General features: G+C 37.5%; 1 long non-coding RNA gene across 5 annotated transcripts in view; it reads right to left on the bottom strand.

The window, feature by feature from the left end:
• LOC126963415 (uncharacterized) overlaps positions 1-25,497 on the bottom strand; it is a 90,566-nt gene that overhangs the window by 36,884 nt on the left and 28,185 nt on the right. For 4 of the 5 annotated variants that reach the window (XR_007729060.1, XR_007729072.1, XR_007729067.1 and 1 more), the window contains 2 exons: positions 19,564-19,656; positions 18,569-18,683 (listed from right to left, as the gene is read on the bottom strand). This is a non-coding gene — a long non-coding RNA (uncharacterized LOC126963415). Of the gene's footprint in view, positions 1-1,402; positions 3,047-18,568; positions 18,684-19,563; positions 19,657-25,497 lie in introns of those variants that run through there. The other variant, XR_007729061.1, reaches the window with a different exon arrangement.

Raw genomic sequence — 25,497 nt, 5'->3', positions numbered from 1 at the left:
TTACATAGCATTTACATTGTGTTAGGTATTATAAGTCATCTAGAAATGATTTAAAGTATACAAGAAGATATGCGTAGGTTACATGCAAATATTATACCATTTTATATCGGGGACTTGAGCAACCTTGGATTTTTATATCCACAGGATGTCCTGGAACCAATCCCCCACAGATACTGAGGGACAACTATATGGGTATTTGCATGCACGTGGGTGTGCATGTGTGTACTTAGGAGAAGAATCTTTGAATATAACCTTATTAGAAAATGAATAGAGAATTAAAATAACTTGAGAACCACTGACTTATTCCTAAGGAAAACTTCTCAGGGGTAAACAATTTAATTTAATTTAAAGCTTTTGTAATGCTAACTTTAAAAAAAGAAAAACTTTTAGTGCACAATTCACCTAATCTTTGTGATCCACAAAGAGGCAATACAGCCGAGTGGATGCCATCAAGAACCTGGGAGTCTGGCCTGGGCTCAAATTCTGGTTTCACCATTTTTGGTCCCTAAGATGCTGGACAAATTATTTAACTTCTCAAATCCTCAGTTCCATTATTTTTAAAACACAGTGTATACATTATCTACACATCAGAGCCCATGGTTAAATGAAGCATTTGTATAGTGCCAAACTCATAACAAGTCCTCAGTAAATTTTATTATATTTCTTTGTTTTTTATCATTAAGAAAAGTCTGCATATCAGCCTATTTTGAAACTTTATCATTTATAAAAACAATAAGTTTAAGAATATAAAAAAATCAATTTAAGATAAATGAAAATTAGATTGAGTGTCTTCAACATACATCCAACGGAAGTTTCAGAAGATAATATGGTGAATGGCAGAAAGGCATTAATTAGAAAAACCGTGTTTTAAAATTTTTGAGATTTGAAGGAAGACATGTCTTTACACTAAAAAGGTACACACATGTCATCTCTGTGGCTATCTGTGTCCAAATTTTCTTCTTCCTATAAGGATACCAGTAAGATTGGATTAGGACCTACCCTAATCCAGTGTGACCTCATCTTCACCTGATTATATCTGTGAAGACCCTATTTCCAAATAAGGTCACTTCACAGGTACCAGGGGTTAAGACTTCAACATATCTTTTAGAGAAACATAACTAAGCCGGGCGCAGTGGCTCAAGCCTGTAATCCCAGCACTTTGGGAGGCTGAGACGGGCGGATCACAAGGTCAGGAGATCGAGACCATCCTGGCTAACACGGTGAAACCCCGTCTCTACTAAAAAATACAAAAAGCTAGCCGGGCGAGGTGGCGGGCGCCTGTAGTCCCAGCTACTCGGGAGGCTGAGGCAGGAGAATGGCGTGAACCCGGGAGGCGGAGCTTGCAGTGAGCTGAGATCCGGCCACTGCACTCCAGCCCGGGTGACAGAGCGAGACCCCGTCTCAAAAAAAAAAAAAAAAAAGAAACATAACTAACCCCTAACACCTCTTTCTCTATTTACATTGTCAAGGTTAATGTCACGGCATGAAAAAATGCAAATAGCAAAGAAAGGGTTGTTAAGTAATTGAGCTTAGGGGGATCACCCATATATCATAAGTGTATACAGTTAGCCTGTCTACTCCCCTAGACCATGAGCTGCTAAAGGGTAGAGACGGTAAGAATTAGGGTGGAGGACTAATGGGAATTAATGAATCCCAACAGGACAATTGCCTCCAACTTTTTAGAAAATTAGACAAGCTGGAGCTCTAGTCTAGCCATTTTATCTTATCTGAATACAGATTTTTTTCCCCCAAGCACCTAAGTCATCCTAAGGGGCTGTGATCCCATACCATCAGAATAAATAGTGACAATCATAATTCCAATTATAATCATTATTTTCTAGATGTTTACTGTGTGCCAAGCAATTACATTTTATATTACCTACATTATTTCATTCAATAATCACAAATTATCCTTAGCCCTCAAATTGTAACGACTCCTATCCATTCCATCCAGCACAAAAACAGGAAGAAAATGCCCAGTTTGCTCTTGTTTTTCCTTCCCATACACAGTGATATTGTCATCTTCTGTCTCCACTTCCCCATCAAACACAATGCTGCCTGCATATGGGAATAACCAAGAGAGATGTGCCATGTACCATCCAGCCTTCCCCATTGAGTGCTCTTAGGAGGCCAGTATGAACAAGCCATGACCTTCCTCAGTCATTACGGATGCAGTTTTTAAAACGGAAGGCACCAAAGCAGGTGGTTTTTTTGTTCAAAAGCTAAGTTTAATGACAGGATTAAACAGATTAAATGCTGAAGCCATGGTAACAAAAATATAAACAGAAACTAGGATTGTTTCAGGTTGCAGTTAATCCAAGTATTTCAGAATAAAAACTTATTATCTTGAGTTATTTTTCCAGACTTGTCATACTTGTTATACTTACCACATTTGCAAAGCTTGGCTTCTACTGGTCATCTTTTCAAATGACTGTGGTTACAGAACCAGCAACAAAAGGCTAAAGTTTATCTTGTGACCCAGAGACCTGGGCAGACTGGGCTGGTTCCAGGGACAGGTTTTGAATATTTTAGTAAGAGTTTCCTAACCAACGTGACCAGTCACATTTGCTATATATGCAGCTTGCCTTTTTATTAGATGAAGGCAGAAGGCTTAAGGAATGCTTTTCAATGCTCTTGTGTAGTGACAAAACTGAAAAGTTTATTAAGTTGCAATCTCAGCTTTGAAAAGGTAAGCTAGGCAAACTATTCTTCTGTCAGTAGCATTCGCAGCTGAGTAATTGCCCTATTCTTAAATACTTGCTTCTCCAATTCTGAGGAGCTCTGTAGAATGCTGTATCATGTTGAGCTGAAACCTCTTATCTTACAACTTCATTCTTTTGGACCTAATTTTACATTCACCATAAAATAGTTCTTCAAATGTTTGAAAACAACTCTCACATGTCCTCTAAGTCTTCTCTTTTCACGTGTCTTCAGCCATCATCCTATGGCATGGTTCCCCCATCCTGGTCATTTCTCTCTTCCTGTGCACCAATTTATCTTTTCGAGTGTTTATACTTGGCACCACAATGCTTCATGGGCAATTTAACTGAAATTAAGTAAAGAATGACTACTGTTTCCCTAATTCTGGACATGATAATCTTACTATTGCAACAACCAATAGAGCTAGTTTTCATGGTGACCATATGCTAATTCACATTAAAGTTACTGTCATTTTCTAAATAAGTTTTAGATGAGCTTCTAAGTCATATTTTTTCAGTTTAATAGTTATGTGATTTATTTGGAGGAAAATAAAACATATTTATTTGCAACAGACTTCATCTTTAGTAGTAGATCTTGCCTATAGTTTTATATTTTTTCACGCAATATATTCCTACTACTTACCTAATACAAATTCAATAAGTATCAAACATCTATTCAGAGGTCACTGATAAATTTGAAGAGTTTAAAACTAGTGGAAGAATTTTCCACTATTTCTCATAGGCTCAAAATAACCCATTTATAGATACTTTTGGTATAGTCTGTCAAATAGTTACACATTCATCTAATTACAAAGATCCAACTCACAGCTCTCCAGCATTTCTGTAAGGATGTAGTGAGAAACACACCATACGCAGCATTTCTCTGTTCTAGAGTTCAATGAAAGATAGCATTAAGAAAAGCCTAATGTGAACTGTTTTCAGTGAATACACACTGTTTCCTAGAGATTACACCAACCGTCCTTTAACTAATGCATCCAGAAATTTTCCTGAGATTGAAACCAAGCTCAAATTTGGTTGGCTTATCGGTCTATCAAATGCAAAATCTCCCTGTGACCCCTTTTGAAAATCAAAACCACATTCGTTCATTCCCATTCTTCGTGCTACAGTGCTTTCACGACTGTTAAAAGAAAACTAAAATCAGGGTTTTATTTTTCTATTTCCTTTGCTGGTTGCCTCAGAATTCTAGAACCTAATACAACAAGGCAAAACAACTAGAAGTCACTTAACCAGTTTCTTCATTCTTCTTGAAATTCAATCTTCTCTGTATACTTTATATTTCTAGTCCAAAGTGCACTTGCCTTGATAAAAAATTTTAAAAACAAAGACAGCTGAGAAACTCTGCTGTATTAGTCTGTTTTCACACTGCTAATGAAGACATACCCAAGACTGGGTGATTTATAAAGGAAAGAGGCTTGATTGACTCACAGTTCCACTTGGCTGGGGAGGCCTCACAATGATGGCTAAAGGTAAATGAGGAGCAAAGTCACACCTTACATGTCAGTAGGCAACAGAGCTTATGTAAAGGGACTCCCCTTCCTAAAACTATTTGATCTCGTGAGATTTATTCACTATCAGGAGAACAGCACAAGAAAGACCCGCCCTTAATTCAGTTACAATACTTTGTTAAAAGTCCGAGACCAAGGAAAACTGACATTCTCCTACACTGCTATAAATTGAGCTCTAAGAAATAAAAGCTTACACTAAGTGTTTCGTGTGCATTATCTTATTTAATTGTGTCTTCAAACATTCACTTCTTCCATGGCTAAAATTTGTATTATGAACCAAGAATTCTGGTTCACCAAGATCTGCTAAGATGACACAGTCACTTTGTCATGCATTTCTTTTTATTACCATTTCATTAACCAGGACAATTCTCATACCTATAGGGAAACGAACCTGTCGGAAACACAAGTTAAACATTCTTTGTTAGAGGCTCTTGATTTAGCCTAAGAAGACTTGAGCATGTCTTGACAGTTGAAGTACTCATGACTATTACAATCCAACCTCATGTCAATCTTATATTTTGAATTAGCACATTAATCACTTTTTTTCTCTCTGTTCACATAGCCTCTTAATATGATCTCAAAATGGTAGTTCTATGGTTCTCTCATTTTTATCTTAATTATAATTTTCAACAGTATGTGTCAACCTTACAGCAGATTTTCACATAGGTACTTTAGGTATAAGGTAGCTCATTTTTCTTCATTAGCAAATCTGTGTCTTTTCTAACATAGATTCTTAATTTTAGGTTCCAACCCACTGGGTACCATTTTCTCCTTTTTATTACTATGTAGCATTATGTCAACATACTTATGTAGCTATTTTATGAATATTTTCTTACCAATCATTTTCTTAGATGAATTGCTATAAACAACTCCCACTGATGTTTTTATTTCTATAATAAAGCGTTTCATAGCTCTACTTGGATGTTTTTCTCTCTCCCCTTCCATACCCATCTTGAATTGTCCTTAGAATTAAGGAAATCAATCAGGAAAAACAGCCAAAAGAGAGAAAGTTCAAGGAGACAGATAAGATTCAAATGTCAAAATCATGGTGCAAGTGAGTGAAAATTTTTGTGCCAAGTTAAAAGAAGTAAAGAAACTCTGTAGTATTAGAATAATTAAATGAGTAAAATGTTTCCCATGGAATATTAATCAAGACCTTCCAAATAAGAGGCAGGAACTAGGTTCTACATGAAACATGAAGCAGACCTCACAAATAAGGAATAAGGGAAACATTCCATCAACATTCCAAGATGGAAGTAACAGGTCAGAGTAGCCAGTAATTTTCTACCAAAAAATACAGAAGTCAGAAGTCACTGGAAGTAGATAATATGGATCTGAAAAATATCAGAGAAATAATACTAACTTTCTATAATATTTCACCAAACACTTTTACATCAGTCTATTACTTAATCTCTCAAAAACTAGGCATGGAATGTTGTATTATCATGTAGATAAGAAAACTCTCCTGAAGTTGTTAGGTTTCTAAGGCTAAGTGCTAAATCTAGAACTGTAAGCCAAGTCTAGCCAAACTAAATCCTGTGTTTATGCTGTTGTATTACTACACCAAACTGCCCTTTAAGGAAAATCAGTATTGATAAATAGATAATTTTTTTAAGATGGAGTTTTGCTCTTGCTGCCCAGGCTGGAGTGCAATGGCATGATCTTGACTCACTGCAACCTCTGCCTCCTAGGTTCAAACTATTCTCCTGCCTCAGCCTTCCAAGTAGCTGGGATTACAGACACGCGCCACCAAGCCTGGCTAATTTTGTGTTTTTAGTAGAAATGGGGTTTCACCATGTTGGTCAAGTTTCGAACTCCTGACCTCAGGTCATCCACCTGCCTCAGCCTCCCAAGTGCTGGGATTATAGGCAGAAGCCACCATGCCTGGCCCAATAAGTAATTTTTTAATTCTAGTCTCAAATTTCTCACCAAGCACCTCTGCCACATAATTCATCGGTTGTATGTGTACGAGCAATATAGTCAGAATAAAAAGCTGACTCAAACAATAAAAGGGGTAGGTTTTGGATACATGATGTTTTTTATCTTCATTTTTTACTAAACAAATCAGTTCTTTTGGCAAGATAATTAACCTCTCATTTGTTTTCTTGCTGAAGTTTTTGGCTGAAGTTTCCAACATTCATCCTAAATATTGGAGCCTTTGGTTAACCTGAGCTAAGCAGTTTTACTGTCAGTCTTTATTGTGGACTAAATCTATTGTCTAGATAATAGACACACTTGTACTTGTATACTTAGAGTACTACCCCAAGATATCACGTTGAGTAGGACCATGAAAAACATACAATTCAGAGTTTACTTTAAAGCTCCTTCAAGAAATAATAAGATAATTAAATAAAATATACTTTATCCTAGAATATGTGACATTGGTTTTAAAACTAGCACCCTATTCTTCACTAATTTCAGACAAGGGCCAGACTGTTTCTTCGGACTGTTGATTTTTTGTTTGAGTCTGAAAGGGAACAGTATTGTGTTTCAGGGCTGTGCCAAACTAAAGTTGTTTTTATACAATAACTCAGCAAGCAACTTATGCTGTCTCTTCAGTAACACCTCAGAGCACCTTGTAGAGAAAGAACTCTGACTCCAGTGTTGAATGGGAAGTTGAAAATGAAGATTTCTAGTCCCACTGAGCCTGGTGGGGCAGCAGAAGACAGCCATGCCCTGTTTTGCAAGCACTTGCCTTTTCCTATCAATGTGTTCTGAGATTTTCAGCAGAGTACAGCTCTCTGGAACCTATATTCAAAACCCTAAATCTTTGTGGAGGAGTCCAGGCTTCAAACAAAATTTCTAATACTGTTGAGCTGAAGAGAAGCTGTTTCTAATCTAGTATATTTCACAAACAACATTCTTTTCATGTGGTGCTGATGAAGTGCCAAATTCTGTACTTCAGAATACTGTTTTTGTGATGTACAAGACCAGAGTTTATGGAAGGGAGACTCCGTTTACTTTAGCTATCATTAAGGATGTTTGCCTTAACTAAATCTTCTAAAAGTCCTCATTCCTCTAGCAGCTTGCTGGTCACTCTGCCTTACCCCACTTCCAATGCAATATAGGGAAAAGAGTTGGACTGGAAATCAGGAGTAAGGAATTCAGGTACCTGTTCTTCCATTGAGTAGCTGTGTGACCTTGGAAGCCACTAACTTCTCTGTACCTCTTTTTCTTCCAGTGTAAACTAAGAGGTCATGCTACACCCATGGTTTCCAAGTGGTTGTCTTTAAACTATAGAGATCATTGGCTGTGGAAACAGCAAAAACATTGTCTGCCAAAGTAGGAATTACAGGATAAACAAGAAGAAGAAGAAGAAAAAGGGAAGGGGAAGGAGGAAAAGAGGAAGAGGAGGAGAAGGAAACCAGTAAGTAAAAAGGAAAAGGAGGAGGATGAGAAAAAAGAAAGAGGAGAAGGGCAAGAAAGGGGGAGGAGGTAGAGAAGAAGAGGGAGGGCAAAAAAGAAGGAGGAGGAGAAAGTGGAGGGGAGGGAGAGAAGGAGGAAGAGGGAAAGGAGGAAGAAGGGGAGGAAGAGGGCAAGAAATAAGAAAAAGGAAGAGGGGAAAAGAAGGAAGAGGAGAGGAAAAGGAGGGCAAGAAAGAAGAAGAAAAAGGAGAAGGAGGAAAGGAGGAAGAAGGAAAAAAGAAGAGGAAGGCAAGGAAGGAGGAAGAGGAGCAGGAAAAACTTATGCCATCAAAGGGACATATCTATTGCTGTTATTTTTCTTATAAATTGAGGTTATTCATAGAGTTCTAAGTAAGATTTTATTTGGGACTATAAGAAGGTAGTTCTGCTGCTGAAAAGGTAGAAAATTGCTAGACACAATGATTTCTGAAGATCTGTATATCTTCAAAATTCAATTAATCATCATGAAAGCTAACTTTAGTTGCCTTTTACTTGGTATCTCCTATGTGCTGGACACCAGACTAAGTCCCTTTTATCCATTATTTAACCTAATCCTTATGGCAACTCTGCAAGATATATATTTATTACTTTAGTTGTCTTTCCCATGGCTTGCAACTCTTAAGGAGCCAGAGTTTACCATGATCTGTAAGATCGAAAGCCTGTGTTTTTTTCTTCTTACTATAGAATTCCATTAAGTGAAATTAAAATTATCTTTTTTTTTTGAGATAGAGTCTGGTTCTGTCACCCAGGTTGGAGTGCAGTGTCTCCCAGGTCGGCTTACTGCAACCTCTGCCTCCCAGGTTCAAGCTATTCTCTTGCCTCAGCCTCCCAAGTAGCTGGGATTACAGGCACTCATCACCACACCCGGCTAATTTTTGTATTTTTAGTAGAGATGGGGTTTCACCATGTTGGCCAGGCTGGTCTCAAACTCCTGACCTCAGGCTATCTACCCACCTTGGCCTCTCAAAGTGCTGGGATTACAGGGATCAGCTACCACACCCAGCCAAAATTATCTTTAAGAAAATTACTTAGAATATTAACAGGGTGTGATAGGCAGGATAATGGCCCCCTAAGGATGTCCATATTCTAATCCCTGGAACCTGTAAAAGGAGGCTTAAATTGTATAATCTTAAACTGTGATTAAGAATCCTGAGATGGGGTTATCAGGCAGGCTCAATGTAAACACAGTGTCCTTGTGAGGAAAGAGGGGGCACAGAGAGTCAGAGAAGGGGATGTGATGATGAAAGCATAAAACCAGAGTTATGCAGCATGAGAAAGACTCCACCTGCCATTGCTGCTTGAAGGCAGAAGAAGAGGACCGTGAGCCAAGGAATGAGGGCAGCCTCTAGAAGCTGGAAAGGACAAAGAAGCAGAATCTCCCCTCAGCCTCCAGAAAGAATGCAAATCTGCCAATACCTTGATTTTTAGTGGTGAGACCAGTTTGGACTTCTGACCTCCAGAACTGTAAGATAATAAATTTGTACTGTTCAACCCACTAAGTGATACATTTTGAGTATTTGTCCCCTCCAAATCTCATGTTAAAATGTGATCCCTAATCTTGAAAGTCGGAACCAGTAGGAGGTGTTTGGGTCATGGGGGCAAATCTTTCGTGAATAGATTAATGCAAAAGTGAGTCTGTTTTTCACATGAGCTGATTGTTGAAAAGAGCCTGGCACATCCTTCCCCTCTCTTGCTTCTTCTCTCACCATGCGATGCCTGCCGTCCTTCCCCTTCCATCATGAGTGGGAGCTTCCTAAGGCCCCTACCACATGCTGATGCCATGCTTCTTATATGGCCTGCAGAACCATATGCCAAAAAAAGCTCTTTTCTTTTTAAATTTCCTAGTCTCAGGTATTCCTTGATAGCAACATAAATGGAATAAGACACTATGTTTGGAGTAATTTGTTATAACAGCAATGGGAAACTAATACACAAGGTAATGTTGAGTAGTTGTCTGTAATTTTCTTTAAAGGACTTCAGCATAGACAGTGTGGTGTCACATTTATTAGGTTGAGTTACAAGCCAGGTACAACCAGGAATTTGTATTCCAGAAGAAGTCAGCTAGTTATATGCCATTAAGGTCACACTCCAGAGGTGGCTATTACAAGTGTTTCTGTTACCAGTATCACTGATCATCAGTAGATACTTTATTAATTAGCATAATTCTTATTTAAAAAGGGTTTTATTGGTGAAACCAATGCCTTGTTAGCAACGTGAATGTTATAATAGAAATAAATTCCTATGTGATGAATTTAAAATATTCAAGATATGGGGATTGGCTAAGATGTTTGGGAGGCATTACTACCCTCGCATGAGCAAAGTGCAAGAATCTAGTGAGACTTTTAGCCCCAACCCTTCAAGATAGGGTTTGTGGCTTGACCTGTAAATGGTCTTGGCTCCAGTTGAAGGATCTCTGGTTGCCTGATATCAACTGTGAGAGAAGATTCTTGCCTCTAAAATGTCATTGGGCCTTCCTTGAGAGAACCATTCTTGCATTGTCAGACCACCAGAAATATCAGAAACCTGAACTTCATCAGTACAGGCTCTATGAAGTATTTTGTGCCTGCTAGCACAAATACCTATTCGCGTGGTCCAGTTTGGTCTAAGACATATTTCATTATGACATGATAGTAAGGCTCTAGGAAAATAGTTAACCCGTATCCACCTGAAAATTTTCAGCAACTAGTATGAATTATTCCAGAAAAAAACAGTGTAATTAAATTAACCTACCTCAGTGTGCAACAGTAGCCAATTTACAGGAGCCACATAACTTTGGAAAATGTAAAACTGAGCCTTCCTCTTCATTTGCAGAAATAAAGACGTGTTCTATTACTAATGACATCTGCAGTGGTAACTGTCGAAGTCTATTGTTTACTAACACCAGATAAATTTCTGGATTTTCTTTCACTAATTTACACATGAGGTGTTTTAGTGAAAGAAAAACAAAACAGATCCTCATCATAGACCAAACTCCTCTAAAAGTGTCCCCCAAGCTATCATTATGACTGTTTGGGATATAATCTTCTATTATAGGCAGTGGTGAGACCATCAGCCTTTGACCAATAGTCTCAGTGAAAAATTATTGCTCAGTTTAAAGTATGATAGTCAAAAAGCCAAAAAAAAAATGTCAACAGGCCTAAAGGTGGTAAGGGAAGGGGAGCAGCTAGGAGCTAAGATTTCAGAAAATGTGGCACATGTGAAGTTCTGCCAAATTTCAAAGGACCACTTGTTCTACCAACCTCACACACTCCTGGGAAGAAAACTCAAACAGCAAATACAAGTGGGATAAAGTATATTTGGCAGAGACTTCCCCCATGAGAGAGCATACTGATATTTAAAGCAGATGAAAGTAGACCAGATGATGCAGAACATGAAAAAATCGGATTTTTCACACACGTGAAAACCACTCTAACAAATGTTTCATTGAAACACACTGTCTCAATTCTCTATTCTCTGCAATATTTCAAGGGGAAGTTTCCAGGCAAAGTGCCTCAGGATGGCTACCAATAGACCATATGGAAATGATGAACAGAATATCTGTTTGCTTCCACACACATGAACCAGTCTAAATGATTTGATTAACTTTCACAGATTTCTCAGTCAAAAAGAGAAACTGTGGCATCAGTTGTTTGTTTGTTTTGCTTCATGGACTGTTAGGCTAAAAAGAACTTTAAAATGTATCTATTCTAGCTCTTTTATTTTATTAAGACATTAATGTGCCCAAGATTGCCTAGCCAGTTAGTGGCAGAATAAAGTGATCATTCTACACCACCATGGTTCTGTTGTATCTATTTGATATATTTGTACTATTTGGATATTTTCTATTTTTCAATTTATATGAAACTGATAGTGCAAATATGACTTTTTCCTTAATTTGTTGACACTTTGAATAAATAAGAAATGCTATTTTCGTTCCTAAGACATTCTTTCACTCCTATTCAAATAATACATGCAACATGCTCTTCCCTGCTTGCCTGCCCTTGACTATGATGTTTCATCTGCCTGAAATATCACTGACTCAATTCTCTGCATGGCCAATTGCCTTTCTCACAAAGACCCAGGTCACTTAGCCCTTCTGTAAAGCCTTCCTTGGGTAGTTCCAGGAAGAGTCAGGCAATTGTACTCCTTCTGCCCTCTCTTTATGTTCTGCACAGCCCCTCTTAGCAGTCCTCATGCATGCTGGTAAGCATCTTTATGCATTGATGTCTCCCACTATATTATGAACTCCCTGAAGTCTGGAATTGTTGCTAAGAACCTTGAGATGGGTTCTTATCTGGGTTATCTGAGTGGGCCCAATGTGATCAAGAAGGCCCTCAAATTGAGAAAAACAAAGCAGAAGAGTCAGAACAAGAGAAACACATCGGAAGAAAGACTCCACCAGCTGATTTTGAAGATGGAGGAATGGAGCCATGACCCAAGGAATGTGATGGCCTCTAGAAGCTGGAATTGCAATAAAATGAATTCTCCCCTAGTGTCTTCAGAAGGATTGCAACTCTGCTCACACCTGATTTTAGCTCAGCAAGACCTATTTCAGATTTTGGACCTCCAGACCTATAAGATAACAAATGTGTATTGCTTAAACCTCTAAGTTTGTAGTAATTTGTTACAACAGTACTAGAAAATTATAGTGAGAATCTAGGCACGTGAATATAATCATTTATACAGGTACTTCCAAAACTGAATAAAGGCAGCTGGCACTTTTTGAATGACTACATTTCGCAAGCTACTAAGATATTTTCAGTCTTTTATTTTTGACAAGTAAATTCATTAAGTTAAATACAATTTTACTTATGGAAATGTTTCTAATTTCCGTAATGAAGGTTAGTTTATAAAAAATAATATATTGTCAATGATTTCAGATATAACTAAGCAATGTCCAGGCACTCCACTGCTAAATTTTTGCAGACATATCAAAGGGAAAAAATTTTAGGAATAAAATTGGTCTAAAGATTAGGAAGTAAAAGGAGCAACATATAAAATCATACTTTATTATTAATGGTATCTATTGTATTCTACTAAGAAACTATGCTCCCATGAGAGTTATTCTAACATGATAATTTTCATAGATATTTCCCACAATCATTTATATATAACAAGTATAATAGAGAAAACCCAAACTTCAGTAACTGTGAAGTTATTGAATACGTTTCTACTATTCTGGCCGCTGTTGTAGAAATGATCTCCAAAACTTTTTGATAGTATATAATTATCCTGTTAAAGTGGCAGGTGGTTATTTTTTTAATTTATAAATGCACACATAACTTGTTGACCTTCAAGGAGAAATTGGCCTTGGCTCCCCAACCCAAGTACAAAATTATGTGTGATTGTGAATAATAAGAATAATTGAGTCCTGGCAGCAAATGTTCATCCATCACTCTCCGGAACTAAATGAGTCAATAATGGTAATTACTTTGATTTCCAGACATTGGATCCCAACATCCAGTTATGTTCATCAAAAAACAGAAAATTCATACTCAACCTTCATCTTCTAAATATGTCAAAAGCCACTAATATTTCATATTTAAGTATTACATACCAGCCAATAGCATTGTGTTGGTCAGCTCAGGCTGTTAGAAGAAAATACCATAAATTGGGTGACTCAAACAGAGAAATTTATTTTCTTACAGCCCTGAAAGCTGTAAGGTCCAATATCAGGGTCTGGCCCTGTTCAGTTGCTGATGGGGGCTCTCTTCCTAGCTTGCAGATGGCCACCTTCTTGCTGTGTCATTACAGGAGGGAGAAAGATGGAACCTCCTCTCTGGTATCTCCTCTTACAAGGATACTTATCTCATCATGAGGGTCTCACCCTTAGGACCTCATCTAACCCTGATTACTCTCAAAGTCCTCATCTGCAAGTACAATAACATTGGAGTTTAGGGCTTCAACATATGGATTTTAGGCAGACACAAACATTCAACCTATAAAATTATTATCAGTTTCTTCCTGAATGTCAGTATCTCTATACTATCTGTACCACAAATCTAATAAGTCCTTATCAACTCTAAATTTGGCTGTCATTCCAATCTAAAGTTTATCCCCATTACCATTGTTTCAGCTTAAGTTGTTATCTTCTCTTATGTCTAACTCTCTGATCCAGTTCATCATCCACAATACCTCCAACATCATCTTTCTTCTCTGCTTTTAAATGTCTGTTGGCTCCCAGTTTCCTAGAGATTAATCATCAAATCATCAAATGCTCATCAGAGCATTCAAGACCCTCTACAGTTTGGGACCCTACTTTTCTAGCATTATCACCTATTTTTCTTTACCTTCTAACTTCTAGACAAACAAAACTTCCCATTACATCTCTCAGATAATCACACCATTTCACATTTCAGTGTCCCTGCACATGACATTCCATATTTATGCATTCCCTGCCTAGCAAATCCTGTCATCCTTTTAGACTTGACCTAATGGGACATCCTCAAGAAGTAATGTCTAGTATCCCTAATAATCAAGTCCCTTCTCTGGGATTCTATGAGTTTTTGCTAATATACTATTATAATATCACATTGAATTATAATTATTCTTCTATATATTGCCTGTATGAAATACAGAGGTTTTCATATTTGTAATTTGTGCTGGGCTCCTTCTCACTGAGGCTGAATGCCAAATAAATATTTTACATCTTCCTTCTAGTTTGTGGAAAATAAATAGGGTATGTAATGGAATGCTCTAGTGAACAGATGCCAAGCCGAAGATTAAATTCCTGGGGTTTTTTGTTTCCTTTTCTCTTATTTTGCAAGGGACGTACCAGTTACAACTATATATATATATATATGTGTGTGTGTGTGTGTGTGTGTGTGTATATATAGTTGTATATATACATAGTTGTATATGTATGTATGTGTGTATATATACACATATACACATTGATACTCTGTATGTGTGTGTGAAGTAAATTACATAATAGGTCAAAAAGTCACCTTGAAATCACTGAGGGTAGCTTCCTTTGACAGCAGCCATAAATGAAATAAAATAGCCCAATAATATAACAGAAGGAGTGTTAGTTTCCAAGGACTACTATAACAACTCAGCACAAACTTGGTATCTTAGAAACAACAGAAATGTATTCTGTCAAAGTTCTGGAGGCCAGAAGTCTGAAATCAGTTTTACTGAGCCAAAACCAAGGTTATGTCTGAGCAGTACTCCCTCGGGAAACTCTGAGGAAGAATTTGGGTTTTGCCTCCTCCAGCTTTTCGTGGCTCTGGCATTCCTTGAGTGTGGCCACATCACTTCAATCTCCTTCTCTGTGGACACATTGCATTCTCCTCTGTGTGTGTCTTTTAAATCTTCCTGTGTTGTCCTCTTACATGGATACATGTGCTGACATTTAAAGTCCTTCTGGATAATTCAGGATATTATTTTCTTTTCAAGATCATTAATCATATTTAGAAAGACCCTTTTCCCTTACATGGCAAAATTTACAGGATCCAGGGATTAGAATCTTATATCTTTGAATGTCACTATTCAGCATAATGTAGGATGTTTTTAAAAATTCGTGTTTAACAAAGAAAAGTAGGAATAGGTGTCATCACCAAAAGTGGCAGAGAAGGAACTCCAATATTCCATTCCGCCACAAAAGCAAAGGATGTCAGTTTTTGAATCACTTTGGAACTCTATAATCTAATAAACAATGCACAGCATCCAGTGATATGCTTAATGAAGAAAGAAGTTGCTACATTTCAGTGTTTAAGGAAATGTCTCAAATCACTAGCTGACAGAACAGATTTCAATGGCCACAGGCAACAAAGAACACAGCTGTAATAAACTTACAAAAACAATAAAACTCTTAAAAGAAAACTTAAGGGTAAATCTTTAGTACCTTGAATTTAGTAATGCTTTCTTAGATACATCACCAAAAGCATGCACAACAAAAATAAATAAATTAGACTTTATTAAAATGTAAAACTTTTTCATCACAGAACGAGTGAAAATATTCAAAATTATATAGCTAATAAAGGTCTAATATCTAGAATATATAAAGAACTTTTACAACTCAATGACAAAAAGTTTTTAAAAAATCCAATTAAAAATTAGACTAAGGACTTTAATAGACATTTCTCAAAAAAAAAAAAAGACATTAATAGCCAAAAAGTACATTTAAGGTGCTCAACATCAGTAGTCACTAAGCAAATGCAAAACAAAATTTCCATGAAATGCCACTTTAGACCCACTAGGATGATACTATCATTTTTCAAAAATGGAAAGTAGCAAGTTTTGACAAGAATGTGGAAAAACTGGAACCCTTATATTGCTGCTGGGAATGTAAAATGGTGCAACCACTGTGGAAAATAGTTTGTGTTTCCTCAAAAAAAATTGAACATAAAGTTGCTATATGAGCCAGCCATTCCACTTTTAGGTAAATACCCAAAAGAACTGAAAACAGGTATTCAGACAAAACTTACACCCAAATATTCACAGCAGCACTATTCACAGTGACCAAAAGATGTGAATAACCCAAATGTCCATCAACTGTTGATGTACTGATACATGCTATGACATGAATGAATCTTGAAAACTCTATACTAAGTGAAAGAAGCCAGATGCAAAAGAACACATATTGTGTCATTCCACTTATATGAAATATCCAGAATAGAGAAATTCGTAGAGAGAGAAATCAGCTTAGAGGTATCCAGGCAGGGGAGGAAGAGGGGAAATGGAGTGACTGCTTATTGGGTATGGGGTCTCTGAGGGTGAGGAAAATATTCTGGAACTAGATAGTGATAACTGTTGTAAACATTGTGAATGTACTAAACGCCACTGAATCGAACCCTTTAAAAATGGTTAAACAGTAACTAATGCATGTTACGTGAATTTTACTTTCATAAGAATAAAATTCGGCCACTGCACTCCAGCCTGGGTGACAGAGCGAGACTCTGTCTCAAAAAAAAAAAAGAATAAAATTAAACAATTTTTTAAAAATAGAAAATTTGCCTCATCCCTTAGGAGCCTGATGCTGAAAGAGACAGGGAGGCCAATGGTTTTGGATCCATAAAGTGCTAATTTTTAAAACCAGTCCTAGCCCAGAACTCCAGGACTTGCTTTCCCCCAGGGTGTGACTGAATTTGAACTCAAAAACTAATAGGCAGGGCCCTGGGCAGATGCCTGATAGAGCATGAGGGCTCCACAATGAAATACAGTATTAATACTAAGGGAATATCTTTTCTCACTGGCCTCCATCCAACATTTATGCAAGCAACTTAAGTGAAGGATCTAATCATCTTAGCCATGTGCTCCTGGCCCAATTTTATAACTAGCTTTAGAAGCAGTCTTCCTTGGCTCAGTGCTGCTGGAGAGTCTCACCTGCCACCACCACCCTGAGTAGCTTTGCATCTTCCATGGGAGAGATTTATCCACTGCTGTGTTTCTGAGCTGGCCAGAAAGTGGTGCCCAGTGGCCACCCCAACCTTTAAAGCCCTCTTGTTTTTGTCCCCATAACACTGGGGATGTGGGAAATCCACCCTCCAAAAGATCAACTACAGCTCGATGAATGTTCTAGCACTTGTGATTGACTCCACAGTGAGCCAGGATTCCCCAAGACCAGTTTCTGCTCAGCTACCACAAATCCCTCTGCCTAAAGCTGCACATTAAAATTTAGAAGAGCAAGACTCACTTTCTCCTTCAAGATACTCAAAAAGACAAGTGGTTCTCAAATTTTTTTATTTCATCTTCTTTCCAATGTGTGAGGTAGTCAAATTTTTGCACTTTGGAAATTGAAAGACATTGTTATGCTTAGACTGTGTATAGTGACACCAAGTGACAGAAAAGTAGTCAAAGTCCTTTTTTGCTATCAGTTCTCCAACTGGTTGAGCCTGCTACTTTGTGTAAGTATGTATCTTTCTTTTCGCAGAAGCTGTTTATGAGAATATCACATCTTGTATGAATAGCCTTATGACATTTACAGTCACCAAGGTCAAATAGCCCTAATGTTAACTACAGCTACAGTAATAGAAACTCAGGAATGGGTAAGATAAGCCAGCCTTTCTAAATAGCCATCAGTTCTGTAAAATTAGTATAAGCAGTAACTTCTCCCCACAAAAGATGGAGAAAATACTGCAGCAAAGGATAAAGAAATGGTTCAGAATGCTGCTTGTCCACACTCATCCACCAGGGAAATCTAACTGAGAAGATTAGAAGCCATACTCTCCTGAACTCAGAAAGATGCCCACACTGCTACTCAAACTGCTTCTCCTAGTGCTTCCCTTCCCTGGAGCAATCTAAGCGTGTTTTGTTTTATTTTGTTTTTCTTTGCTTTGCTATGTTGTTCTTGGTGGTGGTGGTAGCAGCAATAAAAAGTAAGTGTAAAGGTAATTTGACAATAATTTTGACCCTTTTCTCTGGATCTAATAAGAGGACTAAAACATTATTTCTCAAAGATTGGAACATTAAGCACATACATAAGAATTACCTGGAATTCTTGCTAATACTGTAGATTCCAGGGCTCTCTCCCATCCCTATTAGACAGATCTCTGTATATCAGACTCGAATCTGCACATTTGCTACTTTATATATTACGTACTAAAATTTGAAGCTAAGGCAGAAAGCATAAAAGGCATTCTCAAAGAGCTTTTTCTGTCTCCCAAACCATCTCTCTAACCCACTGGGTTATAACTTTCTAGAGAGCAGGGATCATGTGTTTATTATTCAACTACCACTCATTCATCAATCCATGATCCAATGTTCTTTTGCTAAGCACCTATTATTGTGCTTAACAATCTGTCAATCATTGGACTAGATGCAGATTAAATAAAGCAGAATGTTCTCTCTTGAAGAGGTAACAGGAAAAATCCAAAATAAAAGAGGAATAAAATTAAAGAAACACAAAATGAATAAATAAATAAATAAATAAATCAGAATGGACATAACAGACATTCATTAAATGTTTGCTGAATAAATAAATAGAATGAATGAATGAACAACCTGAATGATACTTTACCTTATTGGTAAGAATCTTAAAGACATGTTTTCCTCATCTTCTATTGAGAAACCAACATATTATTAATCTTCTGGTCAACCATTTATTTTATTAGGCATCATTCCAAATCATTATGCTGAATAAAAATAGTAATTGCATAAGAACATATATCACAAATCTCATCAATGTTTCATTCTAAATGCCTATGTGAAAATGAGCATTGCTGCCATTTTTTAAATCAGTTAACATTCTATACATTTTATACTGATAATACTAACTAGCAATGTTCTTTATATTATGAAAGGTAAATGTCACTCACCCAGAGATCTTTAACTAGTATATGTAGACCAAAGACAGCTCGTACATTTCCAAAAGCCATCACACTGGGAAGCACTGCCCTCCTCCCCATCCTACTCCCATTGAGAACCACATGTCCCTGGGTTAAATTTAATGAAAAATATTATTCTTTCATATATATATTGTTTATCTTATCTAATATCTGAGCTCCTAGGAAGTTCCATGTAAATTGATACATTTAAGGGGAGCAGAGCATTTGAAGGAAATCTATGGCAAATCCTTCCATAACAAAGAATATTAATATTGATTTAATGCTTAGTATTTGCCAGATACTAAGCTAAATGCTTTAAATACATTATCTCATTGAATGCTCCAAACATCTCCGTGAAGTAAATAATATTAGTAAATCCCATTTATTGCTGGGTAAATTTAGGCAAAGAAACATTTGATAACACACCCAAAAGCCCAGCTAGAAAAAAAAGAGGAGGCAAAATTTAAACTCATATCTGTCTATTCTTGAGCAATAGCTCTTAACCATTAGGGTGGTTTCATAACTGATTTCTCTAAGTGAAGCATACACTATTAATCATCATCTATGTTTTACTCAACAGCTAAATAAATCTTTAAAAATTAAATATGCTAGGCATAGAGAATATGCTAGGCATAGAGTATATGCTAATTAAATTTTAGTATTTTTTACCAGGCATGGTGGCACATACCTGTAGTCCCAGTTACTTGAGAAGTTGAGGCAGGAGGATTACTTGAGGCCAGGAGTTCAAGTCCAGTCTGGGCATAATAGTAAGATTCCATCTCTTAAAAAATAAATACATAAATAAATTGCAGTGGTCTGGTAAACATAAAAATGAAAAATAATTGTGATGGAGGGGACCACTTTATAATAATTTTTATTAAGCCATCTCAAAGACATATTACTTAATCACTGCAATAACTTTCTCATAAATGGTCATGGTTTTGTCACCACAATTACTGGAAATTTTGCTATGTGAGGAAAAGACCCAATCAGCACAACTGCCTTCCTGGGTGGAATGCATCTCAGGCCCAATAAGCTGATTATACATTACTCCTCAGTTATTTCAACCCAGATAGCTACTTGCTTCTAAAAGAACCTCCAACTGTTACATTGTCATCTACGATCTAGACACCCATTTCTTAGGTGATTTACTGTCTGACCTTCTGGGAAAGTTTTACATTATAAGCACCAAAGAACAGCATCAATTTCTATGAAGGAAATTCACAGTAAATAAAGCCTTATTGCAGAGAACAACTTTAATATACCAAATAATGATGTTTTGTTTTGTTTTTTGTTTTGTTTTGTTTTTTGACAAAGTCTCGTCCTGTTGCCCAGGCTGGAATGCGATGGCACAATCTTAGCTCACTGCAACCTCCACCTCCCAGGTTCAAGTGATTTTCCTGCCTCAGCCTCCCAAGTAACTGTGATTACAGGCACCCACCACAAGCCTGGCTAATTTTTTGTATCTTTAGTAGAGACTGGGTTTCACCATGTTGGCCAGACTGGTCTTGAATCCTGACCTTGCAATCTGCCCGTCTCAGCCTCCCAAAGTGCTGGGATTACAGGCGTGAGCCACTGCGCCTGGCCCTTGATGACCATCTTGAAAAATGTTTAGAGTGTGACCATCTTCCCACTGTTATCCAAAAAAAATTTCTGAGGTGAGTCCTCCCCACCATCAGATGATGACTTCTCAAAGAAGTACAGACAAATCTTCCTTTATTCATTCACTTTACAGGTACCGACTGAGCATGTACAATGTGCCATGCACTGTATTAGGTGCTGAGGATATAGCGGTAAATAAGATAGACAAACATACTACTTATATTACCAGAGAATCTGCCCATCTGAACAAGGTCACCTAGGCAAATAACTTCACCCAAGCTATCCAAGTGACAGCTCTATGCTTTTTGAAGGGTTTCTCCCCCAAGGTTTTTTATAATAAGTTCATGGGTGCTATTACCAGAACAAACTATCCACCCTAAAAGTTGACTAAAACAGAAGAGGCAAATCTCTTTTAACTGACCCTGAACTCCAAAGTCAGGCAAAATAATTGTCAGATGATCTGACAGGCTGCATAGATGAATCACTTAGTTTAACTCAGCCTACTGAGTCATTTTTACTGTAATAAGGCATTCTATGTCATATTTCTTGGTTTACTCAGGCTTTGTAACAATGATAATGCTATTTTTCCCATTTTAATTGTTTGAGGACACAGCATTGAGTCAAATTCTCCTCAAAAAGAACTTAGTCACCTACAGCAGCTACTTCAATTTTTCCAGGTTGTAGGTTAGTCTCTGTTCTAACTCCTTTTTTCCTTTTCTCCTTATTTATCTTAAATATAAACATATAAATATTCCTCACAAGATACTCTTTATTTTCCTCTTCCTTTTCTTCACTTTTCCTTTGGACAACTTCTTCCACACCTATAGTTTCAACAACCACCCCTCAGAGACAACCCTTTGTTTGGTATCACTTGCTCTAGCTCTTTCTCCTGAGAATGGTTGTGGTTGCCGCAGAAGCAGCTTGAGTCAGCCTGAACCTGAACCTGAACCTGAACTGTCATCTAGCAGCCTGGAGCTGAGGTGGTGATGCAGCCCTGGGAGGCTAAGCCAGAGGCATGTCTTAATGGACACACACCAAAGTCAAGCAAACTGCAAACAAGAGTTAGTAAGAAACCAAGATGACCTGGCAAGACAAATGATGCAATGAGCTGGCAAGATGGGCTAGGAATGGTCAGAACTGGAGGGAAAAACTGGAATTAGGGATGAATTCCAATGACAAATTCCAATTGTCAACTCTCCTTTCAGTTTCTTTGCCTTCCCAAAAAATTCAGTTCTAAAGCCATTTGTGGGAGCATAGCCATACAGTATTTGCTGAAAGTAGGAGGCAGCCATGGTGACCTTGAGCAGACTATCAGAGCTCACCCAGGGTGAGGAGGGGATCCACCTAGAGGAGGAGGTTGCTGTGAGTATCAGAACCTGAGTAGAGTAGGGAGGAAAACCACGTGATGGAGAGATGGGATGAGGAAGGCATCTAGACTGGAGGGAGACCTAAAATGAGATTTCAAAGCTCAAGCAAGGTGAGCAGGGCATCAACAAAAAGAGGCAGACTGGCATAGATGTTGGGGCCAAGGAGGATAAGGAGGGTGTCTATGCAGGGTGTCCCAGTGTGGGAAGTCGGAGCTTGAGCAGGTTGGAGAGGGCATCCATGGGGGGTTTGGACGTATAGCATGACATCAGTTACTGAGCCCATGGAAAGATAAAGCAGGACTTCCATGGAAAGGAAGTGCCTAACACGAGGTGCTGGAGCCTGAGTGAGCTAGGAAAACATCCATGCAAGGGAAGGAGTAATGGTTGAGATGGGAGATTAATTATATTCAAGAAAACTGGTCAAATAAGTAAATGTACACAGAAATACCTGTGTAAACTCATAGTTTTCATTATCTAGATGTATATCAAAAAAATGAACATAAATGTGTATATGCATGTATAAATGTGTATTTGTGAATATAAGTATGTGTGTACATCACCTACCTCTGTCTACCCCAAAGGACTGGGAGCAGCAATACCCCCATAGCAGTGAGTACTCCTAGTAACCAGATCTTGGCTTCTGGATACTGTTCTCCATTAAAAGGGATAAAGGCTCAAAGAAGAAATGGCTGATTATAGGATTGGCAGGAATATTATACACAAAATAAGCAAGGAAGTAATCAAAGAATGATAGGGACAGGTCTGAAAATACAAAAAGCAATTTAAAGAAAGACTGACCAAATAGGTGGCAATTTGAGCATCGACATAAATAATAATAGTAATAGATTATTATAATCCATTAAATAAAAATTGAAAACCATGAAGCCATAGTGATATAAACCAATAAACAAATAAAAGATTGATTAGAAATGGGATATTTACATAGTTTCAAAATACCTTCCCACAGAAAACTTATCAATTGCAAAGAGAAAAAGAATAAGTTCACAGTAAAGAAGACTGACAGACACTACCTAAATTGAGTAATCAAAATGATTAGTTATAGGACAAATTGCCATGATATGCCAAGTGATAGAATGCAGTGAGAAGAACACAAAATTACTTTTGAAATTAGTCTTTATTTTTCAGATGACAAGTAAAAGTCATGTATATTTATCATGTACAACATGTTTTGATATATGCATACACTGTGGAATACCTAAATTAAGTGATTTAACATATGCATTACCTCATATACTTATTATTTTTGAGATGAAAACACTTAAAATCTACTCATAGCCATTTCAAGTATACGATGCATTGTTATTAAGTGTAGTCACCATGATGTACAATAAATCTCCTGAACTTATTCCTCCTGTCTAACTGAAATGTTGTGTCCTTTGATCAACACCTCTCCAATCCCTCCACCCCACCTCACCCCCAGCCTCTGGTAACAAAAGTAGATTGGTCTTGGGTCCAATCCTAGAGACCTTGGTTACCAAAATCCTTCAAGACATATCAACCTCCTGGGCAATTTGATGTAGTCTGGACTCTACCAGGGAATTACAGCAAGGCTCCATCACTTTGGATAATCTGAAAAGCACAGTTCAATTTCTCTGTGGGCTCAGGAGATACAACTACATCACAAACCAATAGAATGAGGTATAGACAAAAGTTATAAAATTTCCTGAAAATGATCCTTATGCCTAAGCTCTCACAGAAGTGTATTTGTGTGTTTTCATTATCAGTCAACTTGATAAACTCAGTGATCGACCTTCACTACACTACCTTCCATCCTTTGAATTCAGGGTTCTAAGCCTGACTCTATTTTTAATTACCAAGTCATTTAATGTTTCCAAGACTCCATTTCTTCAAGTATATTATGAATAGCAATAGCTTGTACTGGAAGGTCTCTACAAAGACTTTCAGCTTGTCTACAGAGGAACAGAGGAACTTCTATGACTTCGTGCATATATATATATAGTATATAGTATATATATATGACTTCATTTATATATATAGAGAGAGAGAGAGAGTGTGTGTGTGTGTGTGTGTATGTGTGTGTGTGTGTATACTTTAAGTTCTGGAATACATATGCAGAACATGCAGGTTTGTTACATAGGTATACACATGCCATGGTGGTTAGTTGCACCCATCAACCCATCATCTACATTAAATATTTCTCCTAATGCTATCCCTCTCCTAGCCCCTCACGCCCTGACAGGCCCCAGTGTGTGCTCATTGTTCAATTCCCATTTATGAGTGAGAATATGCAGTTTTTGGTTTTCTCTTCCTGTATTAGTTTGCTGAGAATGATGGTTTCCAGCTTCATCCATTTCTCTGCAAAGGACATGAACTCATCCTTTTTATGGCTGCATAGTATTCTACAGTGTATATGTTTCACATTTTCTTTATCCATTCTATCATTGATGGGCATTGGGATTGGTTCCAAGTCTTTGCTACTGTGAATAGTGCTGCAATAAATACACGTGTGCATATGTCTTTATACCTGAATGATTTATAATCCTTTGGGTATATACCCAGTAATGGGATTGCTGGGTCAAATGGTATTTCTGGTTCTAGATCCTTGAGGAATTACCACACTGTCTTCCACAATGGTTGAACTAGTTTACAGTCCCACCAACAGTGTAAAAACATTCCTATTTCTCCACATCCTCTCCAGCATTTGCTGTTTCCTGACTTTCTAATGATCACCGTTCTAACTGGCATGAGATGGTATCTCATTGTGGTTTTGATTTGCATTTCTCTAATGACCAGTGATGATGAGCTTCTTTTCAGGTTCGTAGGCTTCATAAATGTTTTCTTTTTAGAAGTGTCCATTCATATCCTTTGCCCACTTTTTGATGGGGTTGTTTGTTTTTTCTTGTAAATTTGTTTAAGTTCCTTGCCAATTCTGGATATTAGCCCTTCGTCAGATGTATAGATTACAAAAATTTTCTCCCATTCTGTAGGTTGCCTGTTCATTCTGATGATAGTTTCTTTTGCTGTGCAGAAGCTCTTTAGTTTAATTATATCCCATTTGTCTATTTTGGTTTCTGTTGCCATTGCTTTTGGTGTTTCAGTCATGAAGTCTTTGCCTATGTCTATGTCCTGAATGGTATTGCCTAGGTTTTCTTCTAGGGTTTTTATGGTTTTAGGTTTTACATTTAAGTCTTTAATCCATCTTGAGTTCATTTTTGTATAAGGTGTAAGGAAGGGATCCAGTTTCAGTTTTCAGCATACAGCTAGCCAGTTTTTCCAACACCATTTATTAAATAGGAAATCCTTTCCCCATTGCTTGTTTCTGTCAGGTTTGCTATGACTTCATTTCTAATTTGCCCCACAAGGATTCACAGAAATAGTTGTCACACAAACTCTTTTTAGTTATGAGGAGGAATCAATTCTACCTTACATCTTTACTCACAGAATCATAACATCTTGGAGTCAGTGGATTTCAACGGCCATCTCACCCAACCATGAATTCTGGGCCTGAGTTCCAGTGGCAGCTCAGAAACTACTCAAAGTTGCCAGCTTTATGTAATAATAGGAGAACAAGGGTGAGACAAGATTAAGTTCACAATAAGAGTTAGAGTTAGATAAAAACTAAAGAGATAGGTAGAGTGCAAGCACTGACCTTCTTAGAGTAGGGGACAGTT

This window comes from Macaca thibetana, chromosome 1 (genome assembly GCF_024542745.1).
Source record: "Macaca thibetana thibetana isolate TM-01 chromosome 1, ASM2454274v1, whole genome shotgun sequence".
NCBI classification, from domain to species: domain Eukaryota; kingdom Metazoa; phylum Chordata; class Mammalia; order Primates; family Cercopithecidae; genus Macaca; species Macaca thibetana.
The sequence above is the reverse complement of the archived record's forward strand: the minus strand, read 5'-3'. Positions and strand labels throughout refer to the sequence as shown.